The following is a 23,322-nucleotide window of genomic DNA, read 5'->3' as shown; positions in this document are numbered from 1 at the left end:
GGTGGCTCCGCCCCCCCAGCTCCCCTCCCCTGAGTCCCGGGTGCCCGGCTCGCGCGGCTCGGTGTGAGGAGAGCGGGGACCCCGCGCCAGCCCGCCCCTGCGTCCCCGCCCCGGCGTGCGAGGCGCCGCGCCCTGCTGCTGCCCTGCTCGGTGCATGGAGGGGCCCGTTCGGATCGCAGCCGCCGCCGCCGTAGCCGCCGCCAGCGCGCGGGGGATGACCTGGGGGTGGCTTTCGGAGCCGGCTGCCGCGCAGGAGGTCCGGGGACCGAGTCTGCCCCGCCAAGAGGTGCGGGGGTGGGCCCGCCGCAGGATCGGAGGGAGGGGTGGTCCGGGGACCCCGGGCTTGGGGGCCACGAGGATCGGGCGCGGGAGGTCCGCGGGAGGGCAGGCCGGCGAGCCCTGGAGGGCGTCGGGGTCCCGGGCTGCGTGCGGGGTCTGGGAAGGGCAGCTGACGGATGCCCAGCGGGGGAGCTCAGACGTTCCGCGTTGTCTGGGACTCTGAGCCACCTCGTGGGAGGAGGCGGGGTGAGGTGTCAGTAGCACGATTAAATCTCTTTGACCATGATCCGCTGGGGCAGGTGAGATCCAGCATAGCCGGGAGTAAGGGGCGCCAGCACGTTTTCCCAAGGGAGCGGGGTCCCTCGCCTCTTTCAACCTCCATCCCGCAGAGCGCCCGTGAGAGACAGTGATTTATGTGTAGGGAGAAGCAAGAGAAATTTCCTGCACAATGTATCTTTCTCTGCCTTCACAGACTCAGTGACTTCCCAGCCCCAGGGAGTGTATTTTTCCTTCTCCTCTGTAAAGCCTTCTGTGGATTGCATTATCATTTGCTAAATACATTACAGCTCGCTATTTATTTCGGTCTGCAGCTTCCAGACCTTTGTTGCTTTCTCTCCACATCTAGGGATTTCAGTAATAAATCACTGAGAGGGATAGATAGACTCTCTCGCCCTTGCCTTCATTGTTCTTCCTAACCCCACCAAATCAGGTGGAAGGCTCTCCAAAAGGAGCTTGTCTCCAGAATGCCTGCCTTTTCTGGTCAGGACTACCAGAGGGTGGCAGGTGCTTTAAGGGCAAGCTGCTTTCCAACTGAGATCTAGAATTTAGGGAACATCATTAACAGAAAGGGAGCCCCTGTGTCCTAACACAAACACTTTGAGAAACAGAAAATTGAACCAAAAACCAGCATGAGTTCATTCTCAGGGCAGTGGCCAGCAAAAATGAAAGAGGCCAGTTCTGTTTCCATGCCTCACAGATACCATTGCCCTCAGACTTCCAGCTGACACTTGGCATACCTAAAGGGCAGTGTCAAGGAGGAAAAGGTGGGGAGGGGAGCTGGAAAATACGTGGGTTTCTTCTCAGTGTAATTCTAAGTATTCTATGACATTTTATAGCTCATTTTAAAAAAGTAGTCTATTTTAGCTGAAAATGGGGGGTTCAACTTTTAGGACAAGATGAAACAAAAAATTTCTGGAAATTTTAAATTAGTGCTTAACTAGAAAGCATTCTTAGGAACCCAGAGAGGCACCAAATACCGTAGTTTCTGTTATGCACATGTTGAAATAAACTGCCTCATACTTTAAGTTATATGAGAAGGATGGAGAAAACCTGTTTCATTTTGCAGAGACGTGCCCTGGGTGTGTACTTGGCAGTGGGTAGAGCAGAAACGTTTATATTTCTATAAAAAACACACAAGTGTATACTGTTTAACTTTCATGCAAAAACTCGGATATATTATTTGGAAATCTGTCTTTGTTTGAATAGTTTAGTCAACCAGGAAAATCAGTTACTAGAGGTACTGTGCTATTGTTTGTGTAGTAACTCACTTGGGATGCTTTGATTGATTGCTATGGTTCTCGTCAACCTCCTCTTCTGTGGAAAGTACTTAAACATCTCTGACTCTCAAGCTGGGAAGTACAGAGAACCCTTAGGACTTGGAGCATACTGATCAAGCTTGTGTAGGTTGGCTTCTAAATCAGTCTTACGCCTTGCCTTCTTCGCAAGAAAGGAATTAAGTTCCCTTTAAGATAGGACTCCCTCCCGCCCCCATCAGCAAGGTATATATAGAGATGGAGGCTTTGTGTGGGAATAGGAACGTTTGTCATGGGGGGGCTCTGCCCTAAAGAGGGCAGGTAAAATTTGTTGGCTAGTGCTCCTGCTTTTCTCTTTTCCACCTTGCCCTTATGCTCTTGTAACTTTCTAGATGATTTCATTTATGAGTTTGTCAAAATATAAGTTGAAGTGAAAATTTTCTTCTCTGAAAATATTTCTTTTGCACAAATTTAGACCAAAAATTGGTGATTATGTCTAATCATATCCTGGGGAAATGATTTCAGGAATTCAACATTATCTTAGTGAAATTAGGCTGGGATAGGAAATTAAAATTAACTAATTGAAAAATTGGTTATTTATAACATGTAATTACATTAGCTATGGCCTTGTAATTAGCATTTACTATGTAGAACAATAGATAAGACAACACATCAGAAGCAGATGAGTTGTCTACCAGGTAGTCTTTCTTTAGATATATGATCTTACTACTTAATAGGAACTAATTAGATTAGACAGAGAATTTGGAGTCTGGTTGCTAAATAGATTGCTTTGAAGGACTTGATTTTATGGTGAGTTTTGATGAGTGCTTTTTTTTTCCCCCCCAGAAGTTTTATTAACTTGGATTGAATTAGAGAATGTTTTATTGTTTTTATTCAAGATTTTATATTGCATGTAAACATTCCATTTATTTATAAACATTCTATTTATAAATTTTTGTTGTGTATATGGCACTAATTCACTTTTAAGAGATGGAGGAGGAGGGCTTTGCTTCTTCTCAGTTAAGATTAAAAGATGATATATGGAATATCTTTTATGTCATTTTAAAAATATTGGATTACAATTAAGTGAAAAACTGGTTTGTTGGTTTTTTTATTTATTTTTTTTAATTTTTTTAATCCTTCAAGTTCTTTGTCATTGTTTGTGCTCTTTCCCCCGTTGTCAGGCTTAAAACATACAGTATCATTGTCATCTGTCCCCTGAATAATGGTCCTGAGGTGATATTATTAATGTGGCTTTTTAAAATCAAACTAATTATACTTGCCTAAAAGAGCCACATGTGTGTGATTCTAGCTGCCTGGTGCCTTTTGAGAGCCCGGGAGACAAGCTAGTGAATAGAGCTGAAAATTCATTCTGTATTTGATTAAATGGAACAGACTTGCTGCTCCTTACCCCAGCAGGGGCTATGAGATCTCTTGATCCCCGAAGCGGCTCCAGGACCCTGGGAATTCCATTAGCGAGCACCTGAGGAATTTCTGCCCTGCAGTGCCTTTTTTGTATGTGTGTATGTGTGTGTGTGCAGAGGGAGTGGAGCTGAGTGGTGATGGGGCGGTGGAGGGAGGGGGGCGGAGAGAGGCTACGTTAGAAGACTCCATATGTTAGCAGATCTAAAATCAAGGCATGACTTAACAGCTTATCTTGTAAGAGAAAAGCCCAACCCGAAGGCAGAGTGCTAGTCAGGACTTTCTTCCAAGCAGGACTGTGTGGGGATGTGTTTTTAGCACTGAACCGAACGCCACTGTAAGTACAGAAAGTCACTTCTCGGCTTTCCCTCCGAAGCACATGCATATACACGTTGCAGCCTTGGTAAGTTTTCTCTTAATGATCTTTTGATAAATAATGTAAAATTGCATTACAGTTTGGCCTTGCCTGGAAGGACTGATGATGTATTGTTCTAATAACTTTTTAAACTGAGAGCAAAATCAGACTTTTATGGGAAGCCAGTTGCTATGCAGAGATGAAATGTTCATTTGAATGGGCATATTTTAGTGTGCTCTTGTGTTTTTATATGATTTTGTTGCATTCTTGTTACCTTAGTATAGAATTTAAATTCATGGAGCGTGTGTGTTTCTTTCCTGTTGTCTTTTTGAGAATTGTGATTTTTAGTATCTTTGAAGGCATTGCTCTGCTGAACTCGCTAGCAGCCACAAGTAAATGAAAATATATCTACCAAAAATATTCTGTTAAATCTTTGGAGCAAAATTTTTGAGAAACCTGAGTGTGTCTTCCTCCCCTGCCCCCCCCCCCGCCCCGCAACAGCTGCCCCAAATAATTTTTGGATACAAACATTTTTCAGGATATTAGTCCAGTTTGGTGTTTGTGTACTTTTCCAGGAGAAGTTGGTCTGAATCTTGGATGGTATCGTTCATTGATTTTCATATTCTGAGAAGAGTTAAAACATGACTGTGAATTCCAGTTCTAATTTTCAACCGATGCAGACTGAATGCTGTAGCTTATTCGATGGTCAATTTGATATATTTTGTTCCTGATTAAAATGATGTCGTGTCACAGTGCTTCCCATCCTACCACCATGTAGTCGTCTCCCAAATTCTCCTCACAATGCAGAGTGTTGGGAAAATAAAGCAGCCTTTTTAGAGACTACGTTTAAGTCTTTCCCACCTTAATCCCGAGTCTCCCTTCTCTGGTTCAGCCACATTGAAAGGACTCTCGAATGAATTGAAGTAAACACTAAAGTCAGCATGCCTGTCTTGGTTCACAGTTGTTCACACTCTTTTGCCGTGTGATTTATTTTGATGGCCAGAGAGCATATAAAAAACTACCGCAAAGTACATTTTGTTCTGCTGCATGTCACTTGGAATGTGAGTGGGGTCTTCAGCTCTGAAGAGCCAGTGATGTGCCTTTCAATCATAGAATGAGGGAGCGGTGAAGTCCCTTGTGTCCGAATTCAGAGGGTAAAGAGCTAGCCACATTATGACTGAATTGAGATACATTCTGCTTTCTGTTCTGTTGCTTACAGCCACACGGTCGGCTTTATTTTTAGATTACCGTACTGCAAACAGAATGAAAAAGTTGACACATGAAGTTTGCTTTTCTGCTACATATTCTTGTTAGAGACCAGCTCACTTTTTTTTTTTTTTTTCATTTATGTGAGCCAGGGCAGTGAGCTTGACTGAAATCTTGGTTTCCTCATCTGTAAAATGGGGGTAACAATAGTATCTCTTACCACGGTTGTGGGGATTCCATGGGATAATGAAAGTAAATGGCTTGGGTATACTAACACGTCTCTGAGGGTTAGCTTCTGTTACTTTTGGTAGCTCTTCCTGTACAAATTAGTCTATTACTTTGATCCAGAGTAGTTTCTTTGAAGTACTAACTAGTAAGGAATTCTCGGAAGTTAGTAATGGTTTGGGTACACGCAGCTGTTATAGCTGTAGTATGCTACCATTTGCTTAATTTTGCAGTTGAACTGAATAGGCACTTGGAAACAATNCCCCAGCAGGGGCTATGAGATCTCTTGATCCCCGAAGCGGCTCCAGGACCCTGGGAATTCCATTAGCGAGCACCTGAGGAATTTCTGCCCTGCAGTGCCTTTTTTGTATGTGTGTATGTGTGTGTGTGCAGAGGGAGTGGAGCTGAGTGGTGATGGGGCGGTGGAGGGAGGGGGGCGGAGAGAGGCTACGTTAGAAGACTCCATATGTTAGCAGATCTAAAATCAAGGCATGACTTAACAGCTTATCTTGTAAGAGAAAAGCCCAACCCGAAGGCAGAGTGCTAGTCAGGACTTTCTTCCAAGCAGGACTGTGTGGGGATGTGTTTTTAGCACTGAACCGAACGCCACTGTAAGTACAGAAAGTCACTTCTCGGCTTTCCCTCCGAAGCACATGCATATACACGTTGCAGCCTTGGTAAGTTTTCTCTTAATGATCTTTTGATAAATAATGTAAAATTGCATTACAGTTTGGCCTTGCCTGGAAGGACTGATGTATTGTTCTAATAACTTTTTAAACTGAGAGCAAAATCAGACTTTTATGGGAAGCCAGTTGCTATGCAGAGATGAAATGCTCATTTGAATGGGCATATTTTAGTGTGCTCTTGTGTTTTTATATGATTTTGTTGCATTCTTGTTACCTTAGTATAGAATTTAAATTCATGGAGCGTGTGTGTTTCTTTCCTGTTGTCTTTTTGAGAATTGTGATTTTTAGTATCTTTGAAGGCATTGCTCTGCTGAACTCGCTAGCAGCCACAAGTAAATGAAAATATATCTACCAAAAATATTCTGTTAAATCTTTGGAGCAAAATTTTTGAGAAACCTGAGTGTGTCGCTGCCCCAAATAATTTTTGGATACAAACATTTTTCAGGATATTAGTCCAGTTTGGTATTTGTGTACTTTTCCAGGAGAAGTTGGTCTGAATCTTGGATGGTATCGTTCATTGATTTTCATATTCTGAGAAGAGTTAAAACATGACTGTGAATTCCAGTTCTAATTTTCAACCGATGCAGACTGAATGCTGTAGCTTATTCGATGGTCAATTTGATATATTTTGTTCCTGATTAAAATGATGTCGTGTCACAGTGCTTCCCATCCTACCACCATGTAGTCGTCTCCCAAATTCTCCTCACAATGCAGAGTGTTGGGAAAATAAAGCAGCCTTTTTAGAGACTACGTTTAAGTCTTTCCCACCTTAATCCCGAGTCTCCCTTCTCTGGTTCAGCCACATTGAAAGGACTCTCGAATGAATTGAAGTAAACACTAAAGTCAGCATGCCTGTCTTGGTTCACAGTTGTTCACACTCTTTTGCCGTGTGATTTATTTTGATGGCCAGAGAGCATATAAAAAACTACCGCAAAGTACATTTTGTTCTGCTGCATGTCACTTGGAATGTGAGTGGGGTCTTCAGCTCTGAAGAGCCAGTGATGTGCCTTTCAATCATAGAATGAGGGAGCGGTGAAGTCCCTTGTGTCCGAATTCAGAGGGTAAAGAGCTAGCCACATTATGACTGAATTGAGATACATTCTGCTTTCTGTTCTGTTGCTTACAGCCACACGGTCGGCTTTATTTTTAGATTACCGTACTGCAAACAGAATGAAAAAGTTGACACATGAAGTTTGCTTTTCTGCTACATATTCTTGTTAGAGACCAGCTCACTTTTTTTTTTTTTTTTCATTTATGTGAGCCAGGGCAGTGAGCTTGACCGAAATCTTGGTTTCCTCATCTGTAAAATGGGGGTAACAATAGTATCTCTTACCACGGTTGTGGGGATTCCATGGGATAATGAAAGTAAATGGCTTGGGTATACTAACACGTCTCTGAGGGTTAGCTTCTGTTACTTTTGGTAGCTCTTCCTGTACAAATTAGTCTATTACTTTGATCCAGAGTAGTTTCTTTGAAGTACTAACTAGTAAGGAATTCTCGGAAGTTAGTAATGGTTTGGGTACACGCAGCTGTTATAGCTGTAGTATGCTACCATTTGCTTAATTTTGCAGTTGAACTGAATAGGCACTTGGAAACAATGTCGCATTTTCTAATTGATTGTATAATATAAGAATGTACATGAGTATACAGTTAATATACACGAAGTGAACAGCTAGGCGAAGTTTTACATATGCACACATGCGTGTTAACTGTTACCCAGATCAGGATCTAGAATATTTCTTTCACCTCGGAAGGCTCCTTGGTGCCCCTTCCCAGACCACCCTGCCTCCCCCAGCAGGCAGTCACTGTTCTTACTAGTCCCACCGTACATTAGTTTGGCCTGCTCTCAAACTATATTTATAAAAACAGATTCATATGGTATATACTCTTTTATATCTGCTTTCTTACACTGCTCATTATGTCTATGAGAGTCATCTATGTTACTGTAGGTGGTAGTAATTTGTGCTTTTTAAATTGTTGCAGCATCTTTGGTGTGTTTTGAAATTTGTAGTAGTTCATTTTTTTGGCACATTGGGTATGTGCCCATTGGGAAAAAAGAAAATAGAACCTCTTCCTAAATTATTTGACAATCAGATCCTCGTGGCTAGCTTACAAAAATTACCATGACCTTATTTTTGTACATAAAATTGGGTGAAGGTAATATAAATACTCTTAGTCACAATTACATTAAGCAAATCCATTGATAACTGTGTTCTTTTGTAGGTGTGTGTGTATTTTTTATTTTTTTTATATAATTTTATTTTTGAGAGAGAGTGTCTGGGGGGGGGAGAGGGGAAGGAGAGAGAGAATCTTAAGCAGCCTCCACACCCAGCTTAGAGCCTGACACGCACGGGGCTTGATCTCACGACCTGAGCTGAAATGAAGAGTTGAATGCTTAACCGACTGAGCCACCTACATGCCCCTTGTGTGTGTGTGTGTGTGTGTGTTTAGAAGGGAAGAAAGAGACCCTCAAAGCAGAGAAGAAGGACCATCTAAGGTAGCTTATATCTCTTGTACTTAGCATTTAATCCATAATCAATACTTGGAAATGTACAGAAAAAACCACTAGCCTGGCATTAGTGTGATACTCTTTCGGAAGAAAGCACAACAGCACAATGTTCTCTTGGAAAACACACCCACAATGGAAGAAAGTGGAGCTAAGATGTTGTTATGTTACAGAAAAATTTTGAAGAACAGGACTGTACCCGCTTCAGGGAGAAGGTTTTGGCTTCTTACTTGCTGTCAGACAATTTCTTTGTCCATGTTGTTGGAATTCCCCAGTGTGCTAAATAAAATTTATTTCACCAAACAGTGAAACGAGAATACGAGGTGATGTCACTGAATTAGAAGGCCGCTTGTTTGTTTCTTAAATTCTGGAGGGGGTCGTGGTTGAGGTAAATAGCTTATATGTCTGTTTTTGGAAATGTTGAGGAAGGATTTTCTGGATCTGCTTGAACACAAGCCACTTCTCTCTCAGGAGATGTTGTATTTTTCAGCTCTTGTAATTTTATGAAATCTTATTATTTCGTACTCCTTGACACAAGGTCATTCTTCACATACAGCCATGTGCAGGGATGGGTTCCCCGGACTCCAGAGAGGCAAGTGGTCCCCTTTTCTTCTTAAATCAGATCAGCAGTGGCCCGGATTTCGGGGGGTGGTGGGGAGAGTTGAAATAGTGATATATGTTTCCTCTTTTGTCCCGTAGGGGTGCTCAAAAGATGCAGATCTTGGTTCAAAAGAAGGAAGAACTGTGACAAATAGGACTGCCTCATGATAGGAGATGCTCTTTTGAGGGGCCATGAGCTCCTATTCCTAGACATTTGCTGAAGACACTGTGGAGGGATCTCTTCCTTGGGTGAGGGATTGAACCACATGACCTCTAACGGCCCTTGCAGTACTAAGACCCCACGAAATGGGGTTTTCTGAAGGAGTGACTCTATACTAACCCATCCATGAGTCATTTTGGAGGGAGAAAAATGTGTTACACGTTTCCAAACGGCCACTGAAGAAATCAGTTTTCTCAAACCAAACCTAGTTTAGAGTTGAGGACTGCCTCTACTTGTCTGCTCTTTTTACTTTAAATATAATTCTTTGTTTATCATTAATAAGTAAATGTCAGCTTTTCTTTCTTACTTGAGAGAAAGTAGGAACTTTTCCAATAGTCTAAGTCTGTAAGTGTCAGACACAGTAATGCTTTACAAGGATAGTATTTGCTACCTTTTTATGGAGGGGCGTATCTGAGAATGTCCTTGAGGCCATCTCCTGGCCCAGTTATTTCTTCACTCTGACAACAAATGTACAGTCAAAATGAATAAATATATATCTTTGCTCTCTGCCTTCTCTCCTCCACCCTACTTTTCTATACTTGAATTTCAAGAGAGAGATAACTCAGGGGGAAACGGCCAATACTAGTGACTTATCCCATCAATAAAACTGTATTTGGGGCATTTTCTGAGGTCCATAGTTATTTAATCCCACCATGTACACATCTTATATCTGTAAATGTATGTTAGTAATGGATATTTAGAATGATTGAAGAGGGTGTAGAATCCTCAATCACCACAAAACAGTATCTTCCCTATTTTATAAAGCAGAAAAGTATAGTAGAGTGAGTTTTTACAGTTTTGTGTTTATGTGCACACATAAACCCTCCATGCCCTCCCTGGCTCTAAGCAGGTCTCTCTCATCTCTTCTCTATTACCGCTACCTTTTACCCCTCTAGTGTTCTTTTTAAAATTTGGGAGACGGATGGGAGGAGATTCAGAATGTGAGACCAAAATAAACCAGTTAAATGTCACATTATTACTGGGATTCATGCATGATGTTTTAACACTTTCATTTTTTTCTTTAAAATTTTTTTTCTTTTTAAAATTTTAAATGGGTGAAGTTTTAAACAATTCTTTATATTTAAAATGTGTATTTTTCTTCCGTGCAACACTTGGTGTCTAGAGAGCTGATGTCAAGTCCTGTCTGTTTTTAGGATACTCAGCATTGCAGGTGTTCTGTTGGAAATATAGGTACTAAAAAGTGCATTCTGGCTTCAGTCTCTTGCCAGGGAAATGCCTGACAGTTACTGGCTTTTTATGGTATCAGAGTAAAAGTAATTAGTATTCTCTATTTTACTAGAATTTGATATCTGTTCAGTGAGTCATTGTACACACTGGCTGGTCGGAGGTAAATTTGGCAAGGGGGACAGATGTTTAATGGATAAAATGCTATTTTATAAGGCCATGAAATTACTGTAATGACATCAGAACTTGGCAACCTCTTTATTCCAATAAAAACAAAAATAGCATCATAAGCTAGGGATAAGACATTTTTCTTGTCCATTTATTTTGGCTTATTTTCATGGTTTTGGCCTCAGGGTGTGTATATAACCAAATAACAACACAGTGAGTAACAGGCAATAAGAATTAGGGAGTGAACATAGTTTCAGCTGAAACGGACATGCTGTTTATCGCTCACCTCTTTAAACTGTTCCTCTCAGTTTGGCAACTAGGAGAGCATGAGGTGGGTACGAGGAATCCTCATCCGCAAAGTGGAGTTAAACTTCATTCTTTGGCTTAATATGACCTCGCTTGCAATGTGTTGGAAAAGTTTGATGATTGGCTTATAAAATCGTCAAGTGACGGTGAATGTCTGAGCATGATTACAAATGTGATAGTACAGTTTTGTAGAAAAGGTGCTATTTAATCCTTTTTATAATCACCCCTAAAATAACATCGTGTTACCAGTTAATTCAGTTTGATTGAATATAGTGTTTTCTCCTGCCTGTTTTACCCTATTCACTCCTGTTGTGAAATTAGATTTTTAGATGTTACCATGATTTTTTAATTTAATTTAATTTTATTTAATTTTTTAAAAAGATTTTATTTATTTATTTGACAGAGAGAGAGACAGCCAGAGAGAGAGGGAACACAAGCAGGGGAAGTGGGAGAGGAAGAAGCAGGCTCCCAGCGGAGGAACCTGATGTGGGACTTGATCCCAGAACGCTGGGATCACACCCTGAGCCAAAGGCAGACGCTTAACGACTGAGCCACCCAGGCGCCCCAACCATGATTTTTTTAAAAAGATTTATTTATTTGAGAGAGAGAGAGAGAGATTGGGCGGGGTGGCCAGAGAGAGAGGGAGAAGCAGACTTACACTGAGTGCATAGCCCATGAAGGATTCAGTCGCAGGACCCTCAGATCAGGACCTGAGCTGAAACCAAGAGGTGGACACTTAAGCAGACATGCCACCCAGATGCCCCAGATGTTACCATGATTTCATGACAGCTCATATACCAGGATTTCAGTTTGGTGTCCAGGCATCTCAGCAGTANGATTGGGCAGGGTGGCCAGAGAGGGAGGGAGAGGGAGAAGCAGACTTACACTGAGTGCAGAGCCCATGAAGGATTCAGTCGCAGGACCCTGAGATCAGGACCTGAGCTGAAACCAAGAGGTGGACACTTAACCAGACATGCCACCCAGGTGCCGCAGATGTTACCATGATTTCATGACAGCTCATATACCAGGATTTCAGTTTGGTGTCCAGGCATCTCAGCAGTAGGTCCAGTAGATCCAGACATTACTAAATATTAAGAAGACACTTTCATTGTTCTTGATAATCATTAAACACTTGAGTAGAACCATACTAAAATCTGGCTATTACGTGCTGTCCGTGATTTACCTTGTGGGTTCATCTTACTGTGATCACCTTTTTAAACAAGCTCATTTTGTTTCTTCCATTAAAACTTGGCTGTTCATTAAATCCGAAATGGAATTACGGGTGTAGTTTTACAGTAAGGAGGATTGTAGTTCTGATGGGTTAAAGTATGTTTCAAAACTAATTTTTTTAAAAGATTTCTTTATTTATTTGAGAGAGAGAGCACAGAAGGAGAGGGAGAAACAGCCTTCCCACTGAGCAGGGAGCCGATTTTCTTTTTTTATGGTCATATTTTCTTTTTTTATGGTCAAATCCTTTTTGAGATTAAAATAAAAAAATCAGAGTTCTACCCTGAATTTCTGATTCCGAGCTCTAGTCATCGTGTTTTAGATTTGTATTTTAGTTGGATTTCTCTTTTAAAAGAAATCATTTTTTGTTTTGTTTTGTCATGTAGACCTATATAGGTCTTTCATATAATTTTCATTATACGTTTTAGAGCTAATTTTTTTTTAATCCCGTGGCTAACTAAAGCCCATGTTGAGTCATTATAAGATGGGTTGTTAACTGTGGTCTCCTGTTAGGCTAGCAAACACAGTAGTCATTATTTGTTACTTCTTTTGTGTTTGAGGATGCATTTTAAAGGAGCTATTGTCATAGTTGTTAGGTCTTAAAATAATTTCAGATTTGTTACTATGACAGCAGCCACAGTGGGGTTTTTAATCATACAGTCCAGCTTGTGCGGAGATTCATATCAGTGTTCTGTGGCATCAAATAAATTTTAGCCCTGGGATTTGACTACATACATCTTACTGTTGTCAGTAGGGGTTCTTGCAGCCAGCTCCCAAAGTGGGTGTCTCAGTGCGACCCTTCCAAATCTGGGCTGTATCCCACCCCACATGAAAATAACATAAATGTTTTAAAGAGAACTTGTCAGTGCTTTACTTATTTTGGGATCTTTGAGATAGGAGGTAATCAGGGGAAAGATAAGGAAATGATTAACCCTGTAGGACAAAGATCACGTGCGTGTTTTCTTAGCTAGCTGTACGTAGGTACAGAATACTTAATTAGTTGTGATCACAGATGTCAGCTGGTCATGGAATCAAGTCAACGGGCACCACCTATCAAACAAACTCCCGAGGCTTTCAACACACTAGAAAGAGAAGCTGAGTTTTGAGTTTTTCATTCATTTCTGCAATTAAGGCTTTTTCCCCCTTCATGCTGAAATGTGAGTTTTCTGGCAAAAAATCCTTCCACTTGACATTTAGTAGGCAAATGAAGGGTTTACTTGTAAAAGTTCCTTCTAATTCACTGAGAAATGCTAACCTCTTTAGTGTCTGATTTACCTGGAGTGAATGTACGGCCCGTATACCAGGGCACTTGTACAGTAAGGAACGTGGCGACAAAGGACTGGCATATTGCTTTTGCAGACTGGGACCCTTGTCTGTTTGGGTGCCCTGCAGACGTACAAGAATGGTGCCTCCAAAGAAAGGACTGGGAAAGCAAAGGACTGTCCCGTGTGGTGTTGCATGCACAGGAGGGTGTCAGTGGAACTGTCACACGCCCCTGTTCACTTAGCTCCTTGCAGAGGAGTGGCCCGTTCCAACAATTACTGCTCCTGTCGCGTGGTTCTTTTTATTCCATACACAGAATAATTTTCTCCTGTTTCTGATGATGATCATTTCTTAAATAACTTATAGCCCTTTGTACTTTGCAGAGTGTTTTACAGATTTGGTGTGTGTTTACTCTTCTGCTCAAATATATGAGGCAGTAAAATTTTCATGAGAATGGAAACCATGAAGACAATACCTGATTGAGCATGACTATCAGATACAAGAGTTTTAACGTAGCTCAAAGTTAGATGGTCTTTAAAATCTCTCGAATGTTGGGAAAGGAGGTCCTTTGAAACTGTAGTCTTTCTTCTTAAGCTTAAAGTAGGTTATAATTGCACACTTGTCTGTGCTTAGGAATAGAGTAAAATACTTCTAAATTGGTTATCTTTTTTCTCTTTGACATTTCTAAACCACAGACTCTGCATTATACGTTCCCTTGACCTAAGGGAAGTTACGGAAGTGAATTTTGCCTAAGGTAAAATTGATTCCCTGGTGTCTTGGATTTTCAAACTCTTTCCTTTACAGAGGTCACTTTATTTTTATTTCGAGTGCAGAGATCCTTGCTTTCTAGCACATTTCTTTAGAACAGGTACTTGGGTGCTTAAAAATTCCATAATGGAATGTCCCAGCTGAAAATGAAGTTTGAAAGCCCTTTCCAATTCTGGGTAAGTAAGCAAAATAGCAAAGGGGGCTTTTTGGAAAAAAATGTCATTTTATATTTGTGTCTTTGATTATGGAATGAATATAAAATCTAAATTGATATGCTCTTTCTCTTACCAGTTGTTTCATGATACCCCTGTATCCAAAACATGACGGGCGCTATCGAGGCATAATTTGGTTTTTCATTTCTTGGATATGTAGGAAAATGAATTCAAGCTTTGCGGTTTTAAGCGAGCCTTTTAATGTTGCTTTGGTCGGTTAGTTATTTCCCTTTCGTTTTGTATCGCTGTATCATGTTGGCTAAAACAATGTTAAGGCTAAAGCATTTAGTGACAGCCAATTTGTGTCATTTCGGTGAAAATCAAACCCGTTGTTAACTATTTAATGAAATGGTTTAAAAATGGTTTTGATGACCAGATTGAGAAGGAAAGGAAGAAACGTAGATATTCTTAAAGGCAAATCTTGCCCCTCCTCCTTCATTGGAGTGAAGAGTGAGTTGTAATACCAACAGAGACCAGCTCCCAGTAAGAGGTGTGAGGCTGTTTATTTTCACTCTGGAGATGTATATACTACAGAAGGGAAACTCTGGCCTTGCTTAACCTAAGCAAGTCATTACTTATCTGCGATCTGGCAAGCAACTTGATTAAAGTTGACAGAGCTCATATAATATCAGAACCAGGCCCTCTTAATGATTGATGAAGCTTGTCTGTAACTCGTTTTTTTTTTTTTTAAAGGAGAAAAACTGAACAAGAATGAATACTTGTTCAGCTCTCTAATTACCAAGTATAAGCCAAGTCCATAATGTAGTTTTGTCTCTAGTGATTAATACGTATTAATTTGTATGTTGTTTTTTAGGTAATGATTAAGTGGCTTCAAAATAATAATTTTATGTCGGCAGGTTAATTTGGCTTTTACATGATTAAATTCTTGAAGTTTTAGAGTTCCTGCCTCATGCTTTTAACATCTTTTAAACGTGGTTTTCTTTGATGTTTCTTTGATATTCCTTAGCGGAAGTTATAACCAATAAAGAATTTTCCTCTTTGTTGTCTTATGAAATTGACTTATTTGGAAAAGTCTTCGGCTTTAATTTTAATTTTTTCGACCCCTTCCTCTCTAACTGTATGAAAATGGTTTGGACAATTGTCATAGCATATTTAGGCCATGGACTCTTGGTGGCTCATTTCTTTGCTGCGCTTTCTTATTCTCATTCCCAACAGATTGATAGTGTGACTTGAAAGTGCCCAATGTTCTTGCGATGCATTAAACTAGGATTCTACATATGGTGCTGAGCCCAACTAATGAAGACCATTGTTCCTTGTCATTCATATGCTGCCTAGTAGACAGTCAGTATAGGACTGGCAGACACCTCCCCCGCCCTTACACCTTGTTTTAAGTAAACTTAGCATGTGCAATTTCCGGATTAATGAAACAGTTGAATTGAGGGTGAGTTAGTTTTCTGTAAATGGAATTTTCTTAACCTGGGAACTGTCAGGCATTGTATCGTAAGGGTTTGGACGGGGGTAAGCTCAGGAGTGTGAGTACCTGGTGTCAAAGCCAGATTCCACTGTAGACTCGTGACATAGCCTCCCTGTGCTTTAATTTCTTCACCTGCATGACGGGAATGAATGAGAGCCCATCAGGCTCTTGGGCTCTCTCATTTAGTGTTCGGACAGTGTGGTCAGTGTGTGGTCAGTGCTCCTGGAGGGTGAGAGTTGCTGCTCTGATTGTTAGAATTGCTGTCTTTGAGGTGGGGGTTTGTATTCACAAAATAGGATGTTATTTGTGACATCGCTGAATTAGACTGTCAAATCGAAATCAAATGAGTGGGGGTTAAGCTCTGGGGAGCTACAGATGTGGGAATAAGCTAGAATTGATGATATGTTTCTGGTTTTGGAATGGCTAGAACCTGGCGCAAAGCGAAGAGAGCTGGTAGGTGAGTGCTATGAGCGTTAACGGGGAACTTTTGGGTAAATTTCTCTGAATCTCCAAATAACTGCACACTGTTTGACTTTTTGGGCCTGAATCTTCAGTTTTTTGACTTTGAGATCTCCCCTTTCTCCTTCCTATCTCCCCAAACTCAATATAAACATATCAGTTGAATACCAGGAAAATAAAAATCACTTTGTGAGAGATGTACTTCATACTTACCTTACTGACATGTTCTTAGAAGCAAGGGCTACCTGTTCTTGGAACCCTTTGCTAACTTTTCTCTTGATAATTTCTCCAACAAGTGTTGTCTATGGGAAATCCCAGTGCTGTCTAGAACTCTTATATGTATACTCAGTGAGCTTGAATCTTACATCCCTTTAAATTTCTTTTCTTTTGAGCTTACCTATGGTCAGCACAGATAGACCCTTCACTGGGATTGGTAGCATTAACGACCACCAGTAAAGTGCCATTTCCAAGTTGTTTCCAGAAAAGAAATAGGATAGGCATGGGATCATCAGATGCAAATATTTGACTTGGAGATGGGCCAGTTATGCACGCTATTGCCAGCCCCACCCGGCAACTCCCCTATTTTATTTCTAGCTATTGCCCTCAAGTGACTGCCGAAGACGGAGGGTTAGCAGTGAAGGGGGATCCAAAGAATTGCAGGAGTTGTGGAATCAGTTAAGTGTTGAGAATTCCATCTGTTTCTTCTACCCCACAGGTTGGCCTCATTATTGGATTTTTATCACTGGAATCCAGGTTTTCAAGGAAGCACAGTAATTTTTGTAGTGATAACTGAATGTGTTTGCAGGAGAAAACGTTGAGCCACAACTCTGCAAATGTGCAGGCGTTAAGATATTCCTTCTGGGGCCTATAACGTAGAGGATAAAGCTTGATTGTATTGCATTTATAGAGTTTTCTTAGGGTAGTGGTCTTGGTGGCCATGGAGGTAGGTAGCATTTATAGGATTCTTTTAACTGTTTTGATTTGGGGGACTGTGAATCTTATGTTTTGAAACTATAATTCTTGTCCTATTCGCCACCCCCACTCTCAGCTCAGCTTGGTGGGGATGTGTGTGATCAAGGAAATAGCTGTGTGTTTGATTAGTTAACAGAGTGTCTTAACTGAGATGATAATGGCTTGTATTTTGCTAAAAAGGGGTTAGCACTCAAACTTGGATAACGTATGACTTTTTCAAAGGGAAAAATTCTTGTAAACTAATGTTTAAATTATTTTTATTTTATTACTTTAAAATTATTAAAGTATTAAATTATTAAATTTAATTATATTTATTAAATTATTTTATTACTAATCTCTTAATTATAAACAAAATAAACTAGATGCAAAATTCTTATAAAACTAAAATTCACAAAATAAATACATAACCACAATTGAAACATTTAAAATTCTTAAAAAATTTTTAGATTATCAGTATTGTTTAATAGTAGAGAGATACGCTTATTTTATATTTCACTTGCCTATTTGATTTGGTTCTTTTGATTTGAAGCACATTAATATTTTTCTTTTTTTAATAATGACTTTGTTTTTAACTACCAGCCCAATATTTTGTGGACCATCACTTTGAAAGTGCCTTGTTGTGTATAGTACTGGGAACTCTCAAACCCACTGAATGAAATGTATGGGTGTGTTAATACTTACTTATTGTTGATGAACCAGAGTAATATGTGATCTTCGTAATAAGTGTTTCATAATGTTGTATAAGGCTGTTTGCTACATCACATGCTTTTCAAGTTTGTCACACTTACGCTGCCATGAGCTAGAAGATAATTCACATCTGCTTTTCTTCTTACCAATTCCAAAACTTTCTTTGTCCCCTGTATCCTGTAACATCACTTGACCTTCACATGTCATAGACATAATCCAAAAACAAATGCCAGTTGGGCACTGATATTCACTGTCTGGCTGATGACCCACAGTAACTTACGGTAACTGAGATTCAGCAGTACAGAAACAGGGAAATTTATAAAAAATAATTTTCATGCCTCCAACAGCCTGTCTACAGATTAAAATGGAGAAAGAGAGCTAAAACCTGGTAGGTTTGAGAATCCCTCTGGAATGAGAAGTGGCTATGGACATGAAAACAGATTTGTACTTAAGGCCTTTCTTTTATTCAGGAAGCTGTGTGTAGAAAGGGGTAAGTGTAGGCCTGGGAGTGCCCTGGGTTCAGATATTACCCCTGCCATTTATTAGCTGTAGAATCCTGGGCAGGCTGTCAGAGCTTTCTTTACTGTTACCTCATTTGTAAAACGGAAACAATACCTATCTTTAGGATTGTTGTGAAGATTGGTAATAATGTACGTAAAATCTTTCACCCGTAAACTTAATAAATGGTAGTTGTTGTTATTCTTTGGAATAATTAATCTCATAAGACAGATGTTTGATAAGATGTACAAATAGATAGATGTGTTTCCACACAAACCAATTATTCCCTGCATAGTGGAAGCAAGAAGCAAGGGTGGTGTAGAGTATCAGAATTATTTGGCAAGGTTTTTCATGCTGAGGAGCCCTGCCTCTTTACATCATTTCCAAGGGACCCACCATTACCCCTGGCAATGGGTCATTGCTCTTTGGTGCTGGGGCAGATAGATGACAGATCTACTGACTGAAACATTTGAGTCTTTCTCTGGGAGCTCTGATTTAAATACTTGTACGATCTTTTAAAATCTATAAAGATTTATAAAGGTGAACTTATTTATTTATACAAATAAATTAGCAAGTTGATTTGTCTGATGTTGACAGGGAGTCCACCTCATGTGTATGTGTAAGTTAGCATTGTGGCATTTGGTTTAAAAAATGTGCTTGTTTTCCTTAGATATTTATTTACCAAATTCAGGACTGTAAAAAGTGTTACCAAGAGGTGGGACAGATTGACTTGATAGTTTTTTTGTTTTTGTTTTTTTGGGGGGGTCAGCAAAGCAAGGTTTATTGAGCAACAACAAAGGGATAGTGCAAAGCTCCCAAGGAGGGAGGGGACCCGAGAGGGTTGCCCTTGATAGTTTTAAGAACATTTATAAAATTATTTGTGGTTTGACCCAGTTAACTTGGCCAGTACTCTTTAAGTATATTTGAAATTCCTCCTTGAGAGTTATCTTTCTAAATTTAATAATGCTTTGTGTGGTAGGATTTTGTTTACATGATCTTGACCTTAGAAAAATTCATATCACATTGCAGGAGACATGACTGTGTACAATGAAAACCCTGATATTTTAGTCTGTAATGCCAGTCTCTGTCATAAGTCTATGAAGAGTCTGTCGTTTAAGCCACAAATCCTTACAACAGTCGTAAGAGCAGAGACTTCCATTTACCCACTGTTGGTCCTATGCTTTTAGAACTTCCAACATGATGATGAATGCTTTTCAGCCCCCACTGGTCATTTCTGTGTGAGCAAAGTAAGGGTGCTTCTGCTGTTGTATGAGGATCCTTTTCTATTCAGGTTTAAAAGGACTTTTTGATAACGTCTGTTATTTAAACTCTTCTCTTTTCCTGTGGCTTTTGGGTAATGCATCATGCACTTTGTTAGTCATTCGGCTCAAGTACTTTTTTTTTTTTTTTTTTAAGATTTTATTTCTTTGTTTGACAGCCAGCCAGCAAGAGAGGGAACACAAGCAGGGAGGGTGGGAGAGGAGGAAGCAGGCTTCCAGCGGAGCAGGGAGCCCAATGTGGGGCTCGATCCCAGGACTCTGGGATCATGCCCTGAGCCGAAGGCAGATGCTTAACGACTGAGCCACCCAGGCGCCCCTCAAGTACCTATTAAATTATATAGCACATAGCTATTAGTTATTGGTTTTTAAAAATTTACATAATAAAACATAAGTGAATATGGGAGTTGGCTTCCATCTAAGAACAAATGAGCTCTTTAAACAGGTCATAGACCTTTAGTGCTGATTCGTTTAAATTGCTGCTTAGTAATGTGGGACCATTCTCATATTATCTCTTTTGGCGTACTAGAATGTTTTTAAGCATATTACATTAGTCATTTGTGAAATAACTTCGTAATTCCTGGGAAACATTACTGGGTTTCTCTCAATGTGCGTTTATTCCTTTATCAGCATTTACTCAGCATTCATTTTGTGCAAGAAACTTCCTAGGTGTTGGGTAGACAGTGGTGAACAAAATATACATGGTTTGTTTCCTTCGTGGAATGGACAAACCAGTCGTCAGTCCAAGTCTGGTGGGATTTTTCTGCATTTATGGGACTAGTAAATCTCTAGCCTCGTTCTTTTTTTCCCACCGTAGGGAGAGTCAGATGAACTCAAATTCTGCACTTTCTCTTCCAGGACTCCTCCTTGGCTGTAATTTTGACCCAGGGGAAGTCAGACTAAAATGAAAATCAGAGCCATTCCTGAAGAAGGAGAAACGTTTTAAAGCGTGAAGTTTTAGAGTGGCGTGTGGAGAGAGTCATGGGAATTTTTTTAGTGGGGTGACTGTGTCAGTTTCCTGCCTCTGAAATACCAGTTTCCCAGTAAGGTCTGCAAGTTCGGCCTATGTTGGAGGGGAGTGTTACTATGGAAGCGTAGGGACGACAGTCTAGGACCAGTTGGGTATCTTTGAGTGGCAGAAACCTGTCAATACCAAGGAGATTAAAAATGCTGCTTTAGGGACATTCATTGGTTGACATTTAAGATGAAAAGCTACAGGGTGTCTGTGTTTAATGGTCCATTAGGGGGCGCGTGATTTAGCCTCTTTTGAAGCCAAATGTATTGAGTTGTTATGGTATATATGTGTGTAATATATATTAATATATAATTATAGCATATCATTATATAATTGTGTATAATATATGACACATGATAATATATAATATACATAATATATGCACATAATATATATCCAAATGTATAATATGCAATATGTATTATATTACATAATATTAAACATACCGATTCAAGACAGTGAAAACTTCGATCTATTGACTAGGTGTTTCTCAACATTGATCTTCAAAGCAGCATAGTTTATAATGAAGATTTTATATTTGGAGTAAAATGAGGAACAACCAACCAAAGGACGTGCAGTCATTGATTCCTAAAGCCAAATTTAGTCTGAAAGTGTTTCGCCTACCTATTTGTTCTGTTCTAATGAGACAGGGACAGATGACAGTTTTCAATTTTTTTTTTAAAAAGTATTCTTACTTGGCAAACTGCTGGCAAGCTTACGTGGGACATGCAGGTGTTTTGCTTTATTTTTCGGTGTTCCTGGTTATTGACATTTTCGGTGTTCCTGGTTATTGACATCCAGATGTCTGGGAACCACTGCTGTAGATTAAATCTAGCAAATTCTCAGGATGCCGTTGTCCATCCTGGGATATGGCTTCTTTGCGGTTTCTCATGCTAGCTGTGTGTCCATCTGTGAGATTTATGCCCAAGTGTTGATGATGCATCATTATCAAGAAGGGTTCTCTTCCTTGCACAGCCTCAAGTGGGCTTTTCATCCTTCTCCAGCACAAATGGAAATGCTTCACTTAGTGTTAAGTGCACCTTCATTGTTCCAGGTGCTGAGGTCAGGAGGCAAGCACCTAAAAAGTCTCTCTATATAAAGGCTGCTTTTTAGATGTTTTATTAGGACTGCTGTTGGTTATTTTAATTAGTAGTATGTTTTATGTGCACCCTGAGGCTGTTCAAGCAAAGAATGTAATTCAAATAAACAAAATAATATCTGATGTTTTGGAACACCCGCACCTGCCATCTGGACCTCTGCTCTTAAGGTATACTTACTTAGGTTGTCAGGGAAGCTAGGAAGAGAAAAAGGAGATGATTATGTAGGGTGGTGAAATGTTTTAAACGTAAATTCTTGGAAAGCTTGATAACCAAGTTTTTAGCTTGGTAATGCCATTTTCTTCATAAGCAGTGGTTCCTTTTTTAAGATAAATACTGAGTTTTCATGAGAAGACCTATCTTTTCTGTTGTTTTGCACGTTGCTCACGTCTTGCTGTGTTTCCGGGGTCCCGTGAGTACCTTAGAGATAATTTGACTGTAAAATGCTGGAAAACGCTTGACTGTAAAATGAATAAACGCTTTCATGGTGCAAGTTTGCTAGGGTAATTTCTCCAGTTTTTGTGGGTCTTTTTTTTTTTTTTTTTACTTGGATATAAAGTAAAGGGGCCGCCCCTCCAAGTTTTTACAATGAAATTGTAAACTAGTCTCTGACTTTTTTTTTCTCTTTTCAACTTGGCTTTTTTTTTTTTTTTTTGAGTTAACACATATACTTTCTTTTCTGTTTGCAAACTGAAGTTGAACTCTATGCTTTTGACTTAATTCTGAGAGCTGAAATGGTGTTGATCTTGGATACCTTTGCTGGATTTTCCTGCCATTCCTTCTTTCATTAAGTGCGGTCCTTTTTGGAGTTTGCCAGAGATGAGGCAAAACTTGTGTAAGAGGTGCCCCTGAGCTTTTAAGTGTTTTGTTTTGTTTTTTCACCTAAACACAGCACTTGTAAAATGTTTGTCATAAAGCTGGAAAAAATCACGGAGTTTTTTTTCCTCCCTTAGAGGCAGTACCTAAGCCACACTAAATTAGTAAATGTTTTACGTGACTGACATTCTCTAGGAAAAAGAAATGTATCCATTTAGACCACTAACTTATTTTTTAAAAAATATGTTTAACATATAGTTATTAAAATATATTTAAAGATTTTGTAACATTTTAAAAAAATACTGTTTTTAAAGGGAGGGCATCTGCCACTTTTTGAAACATTTTTATGCCTCAAAAATATTTTTAAATACTATTGTTTATATGTAATCCAAGAGTTAAAGATGTCAGAGACTTAGGAAATGAGATCATGGTGTCTCTATTGTCTGTTCTTCTTCATCGCCCCCCGCCCTTCTTTTTTTCCCCAGCTACGTTGACTATAAGTACACACGACATTTTCTTTGTGTAAATGAACGAGAAACTGCTTTTTTGTGTTTTTTAGGCTGCAGATTCCAACTGTACTTATAATTTGGCTTAGAAAATGGGTCTAAAAAAGAGATCTCAGAATATTAAGCTAAGGATACAACCCACAGCACTCTTTTTTCCCCCAAAGATTGTATTTATTTATTTGTCAGAGAGAGAGTGTGTGTGTGCACAAGCAGGGGGAGCGGCAGGCAGAGGGAGAGGGAGAAGCAGTCTCCCCGCTGAGCAGGGAGTCCAATGCGGGACTCGATCCTGGGACCCTGGGATCATGACCTGAGCTTAAGGCAGCCGCTTAACCGACTGAGCTACCCAGGCACCCCAGCCCACAGCACTCTTAAAATTCCAAGACCCACATTAATTATGTCA

The 23,322-nt window shown here is 39.9% G+C and overlaps 1 protein-coding gene across 4 annotated transcripts in view; it reads left to right on the top strand.

Annotated features, from left to right (window-relative positions):
* The first annotated feature begins 6 nt into the window (after nucleotides 1-6).
* Nucleotides 7-23,322, top strand: part of CDON (cell adhesion associated, oncogene regulated) — a 99,464-nt gene continuing 76,148 nt past the window's right edge. For 3 of the 4 annotated variants that reach the window (XR_004627071.1, XR_004627070.1, XM_034666049.1), the window contains exon 1: nucleotides 7-286. The gene's annotated coding sequence lies outside the window, so the exon portion shown is untranslated. Of the gene's footprint in view, nucleotides 287-5,373; nucleotides 5,697-23,322 lie in introns of those variants that run through there. The other variant, XM_034666050.1, reaches the window with a different exon arrangement.

This window comes from Ailuropoda melanoleuca, chromosome 8, assembly GCF_002007445.2.
Source record: "Ailuropoda melanoleuca isolate Jingjing chromosome 8, ASM200744v2, whole genome shotgun sequence".
Lineage (NCBI taxonomy): Eukaryota > Metazoa > Chordata > Mammalia > Carnivora > Ursidae > Ailuropoda > Ailuropoda melanoleuca.
Note: the sequence above shows the minus strand (reverse complement) of the source record. Positions and strands in the feature narration are given on the sequence as shown.